This window comes from Papilio xuthus, unplaced genomic scaffold, assembly GCF_000836235.2.
Source record: "Papilio xuthus unplaced genomic scaffold, Pxut_1.1 DF826933.1, whole genome shotgun sequence".
NCBI classification, from domain to species: Eukaryota; Metazoa; Arthropoda; class Insecta; order Lepidoptera; family Papilionidae; genus Papilio; species Papilio xuthus.
The window spans coordinates 1,486,974-1,491,355 of NW_013531716.1; the positions used below are offsets into that span (position 1 = coordinate 1,486,974).

A 4,382-nucleotide genomic window follows, 5' to 3' on the forward strand; every position below is an offset into this window, starting at 1 on the left:
GTATGGAACGTATTGAGTTCGATTTGCGAGGGCGCTTATCTTGTACGTAGGCAAATGCAAACGAATCGCTGATGTAACGACCTGTCACGGCATATCGTTTTACGGCGCACTCTAGTGACGTCACTGAAATATTGCACCTACATCGACTGGAAGGGATGCGTCATCTAATACCTATCAGTCTAGTTTTATAGGGTAACGTAATTTGCTAGAAGAGGGTGGTTTTTCGTTAGATATAACCCTTCTTAAGTACTAGAGTAATACACTAAGACATTCGCAAAAATCTTCCCAGTATTATAAATGCGAATGTTGAGCTGGATCATGATAAAATTTGGCATAGATGTAAAATTAGTTACATTAAATAACGATTCTATGTAGTCTAGAAATCCCACCGGATAATTGTATTAAAACGTATTTTGTCTTTATTTTTGAAAAGGGAATTTTTTTTTTTATCATAAGGTGGCAAACGAGCGAGCAGAAACATGAATCGCTGAAATAGTGAGGTGATTGTGGCCCATAGATGTACGCAATTGCATATGCATTGCCTACCTTTAATCGACGGAGGAGAAGATGCATAGAAAGAAAATATTTTCCCTTCCCATGCACCCTCCCAACCGGAAAGTCCACTTACACTTTCCATCCTTTCCTTGTAAGAAAGAGGTTGGGAAGAGAAAGAGGACTGAATTATGCCTCCGGAAACGAGAGGGAATAAGAGAGATGTCTATATGAACAGTTGAACACATTGATTTGAAAGATAGAATACATTTTATGCATTTAAAGTGAGGTGGGCGTAACAGGTGCTCTGCGGAGTCCGTTGTCAATAAACGTTCGCTTCGTTGCATCGTTTCATCTCACGTATTATTGTTTCAGTTCATCCATCGTATCTGAAAACGTCAGACACATTTGTGGAATGTTGTTCTCACTTAAATAGATTTAGTCTATTTTCTATTGCAACATCAATGTGGATAAATTTAGATTTTATTTAAGACTAGCAGTTACCCCGACTTCGTGCGTGCGCAATTAAAAAATTAACCTTAATAAGTAGCCTATCTGTTCTTCCAGACTATGTTCTACATCTCTGTCGAATTTTATCGAGGTCTATTGAGCCGTTCTGGAGATACTTTTTGACAAAGATTCAATCAACCATCCATCTATACATTCGCATTTATAATAATGGTAATATGTGGTGATATTTGCTACAAAATCTTTAACATTATTTTCATGTCAATATTGAAAGATAATCTAGATATTTATTTTGATATCATAGTCGGATTTATCATAAAAAAAACTATCTTACTAATATTATAAATGCGAATGTTTAGACGGATGGATAGATAGATGGATGTTTGCTTGAAGGTATCTCCAAACCGGTTGCATGGATCTTTCTGTAATTTGGCATAGTTGTAAAACATAGTTTGGAATAACACACAGACTACTATTTTTTTTGTAATTCTACGCGAACGGAGTCGCGGGCAACAGCTATTTAAGAAATAAAACATTATAAAAATATTTAACAAATCTATGGTGTTGGAAATAGCTTATGAAGCGTAAAAGGGCGGCTTCAGAGCTAAATGCAGATAGAAGAACGTGTTATGTAATACATAATATTTATATACGCTGACAGTGTGCTTATTGATTCAGTGTTTTAGTGTAGTTCGGCCGACGCTCGCCGCTGGGCGCTGTTGGCTGGAAACGAGCTACGGCTTTGATCTTCGTTTAGCGAAGCGTTAATGTTGGTTAACTCTTCATTAAACCGAATGCATTATTTGACGTAAACGATGTACATATTTGTACATTACGTACATTATATTTATAAACTAGAGGTCGCCCGCGACTTCGTTTGCGCGGAATTAAAAAACATTATTAGTAGCTTATGTGTTCTTCCAGACTATGCTCTATATGTATGTAAAATTTTATCAAAACGCCATCAACCGTTCTGAAGATACTTTCAAACAAACATCCATCCATCCATCCAAACATTCGCATTTATAATATTAATAAGACGTTAAATTTAAATGTAGCTCTGTGTGACGTATTTTGATCAAATCTATTTGACCAAGAATTTAATTGTTTACCAATTTTCATACGTATATCAGTAGCTTAGTAGACAACACGTTTCATTTGTCAACTCTTTTCAATCAGAATTTTAATTGGTTCATTCCTTTTTCGCTCTTGCATACACCCATCCATCTCTTTTTACAATAAATTGTTCACTTTATTTATCACCTTAAGGTATATAAAGCCTTAGTCTTTCAAAAATAGCAGACAATACAGTTAAAAGGTTACAAAGATCTTTTTAATGATATATTATTAAGGCTCTACATTTGTGTGAAGGTCGGGTGGTGTGGAATTTTTCCCACCCCTTTCCAAGTTTATCGGGCGATAACGACTCCATTGCATTGCGCATTCAATGAATTTTATAGTCCAATCGATAAACCTTCGCCTTCGGGGTATTTTAAAGCTATAACGTGGATAGAATGTTGTTTGTAAAGCGTTAGTCAGAGGTAGGTTTTACCCGAGTTTTCTTTTTTTTCTTCGCACATACTTTTTCTTTTTTTGATGTATTATTTCCCTATGTATTTTATAAAGTGTGGAAATATATTTAAAACTAATAATTATGTGGTTTTAATGATTAACAGTGGAAAATAATAGAAATAATCAAAATATGTAGTAAAAATTTGAAGATTATAACAGTAATATTGTTATTACTGATGTGCTCATGTATCCCGTATGGTCTAGTGGCTAGGATACCTGGCTTTCACCCAGGAGGCTCGGGTTCGATTCCCGGTACGGGAAACTTTTTTCTTAATTAAATATACATTCCAAGACAAGATATTTTATAGAATGCCTGTTTTAAATGTAATATTTTTTCTAAGTATACAGGATGTAGCAAATAATGTATTATAAAATATAAATTTTTACTTTTTGAAACTTTTACAAATTAATATACATAAAGGTAATATAATGCCATATTCATGTACTAAAGTTAAGTAAATAAGGTTGTGTGAGTGATGTACGGTACTCTAAAAGGTCAATTTATCTAATGGCCATCAATTACAAACTACCCTACAAACGTCCAACCTGTCCTCGACTAGAAAAGTTATATTACAGTGACCGTATACATAGATAGAAGAGTTATATTTTACTCATTTAAGTGTATTATAATATTTTTAGTTGCATAAACAAGCATTATAAAGATCTAGATAGGTAAACGAGTTTGTCACTTTACTTATCGTCAGTAGCGTTAGGGTAGGGCCAGGAGGGGTGATCGCCCAGGGCGCCGGGAAAAAGGGGGCGTCTGTGACACCAAAGACAAAGACACCATAAATTCCTTTTTTAAGTTTCGATTCCATTATCTTAAAAAATATAAAAGGTCAATGAATCTTGGCAAAGCAAGCAAAGTACAAGACAATTTATTGATATTTGCCAAAGTTACTTAGATTTATGTAATTGTATGCAGTATTTATGCCAAAATATCTAAAGTGAAACATATCTAAAAATGATAATTTTGAATTCATTAAACTTGCATATAAAATATGTATTTGCTAGAATAAAAATACTATCTAGATTTAGACATTATTAGTTAGAATTCTTTGTAGCGAATGATGTGTTTTCGTTACCAAGTCCATTGTCAGAATGATTAGTGAGGGGACATAAACGTCGACATTTTACTAAGGCTAGTGTTGTGCCAGTACACCGGCATTTTCGGATTTTCTTCCTAACACTAGATTGATGAAATACTGAAAATAACGGTTTTTAGAGTACAGGATACTGATATGCATGTGGAAGAAGCGTGAGGGGTGTGTCATAACCGTGCCAATTAAAGTTCACGGTCTCTGCCTACACTTTTGGGTTAAAGACGTGAGTTATGTTGTTATGTAAAACAGTACTAACAGCAATTATGTTTATGTATAATATGTGAAATGAACCGACACATTTTGTTTATATACTCTTACGTTTGCTATGACGCGTTCTCTGCAATATTTAATAACTAATGTATATGAAAATTTCCACGAGCTAAACAATTTATAGTTCAGTTGAGATAGGTATTCAATCTGCCAATCATAATCGCTCGCGTCTCTCGATAATGTATGCAGATGTTTGACCGATTTAAAATAACGTGTACTCATTGGGATATTACCTAAATTTGAATTGCAGTCGAACTATTATAAACGAGAAACCTCTGTAAGCGAGAGATATTGTCCGGTCCATGAGAATAATCTCCGTAAGCGAGACGTTAGTTAAGAGAGAAACATTTCTTTAGAATCAAAAAACACGTGAGTTAATCGTTAGTAGTTAATTTTTAAAATTTACATGACGTTGCTTACTGTCATAAGAGCACGATTTGAGGACAGTCTTCTAAAATTGGGAAAAGTATTCCCCCT

General features: G+C 34.4%; 1 non-coding gene across 1 annotated transcript; it reads left to right on the forward strand.

Annotated features, from left to right (window-relative positions):
• The first annotated feature begins 2,721 nt into the window (after positions 1 to 2,721).
• Positions 2,722 to 2,793, forward strand: TRNAE-UUC (transfer RNA glutamic acid (anticodon UUC)). Its single transcript has one exon. It is a non-coding gene; the product is annotated as a tRNA-Glu (tRNA).
• Positions 2,794 to 4,382: the final 1,589 nt, after the last annotated feature.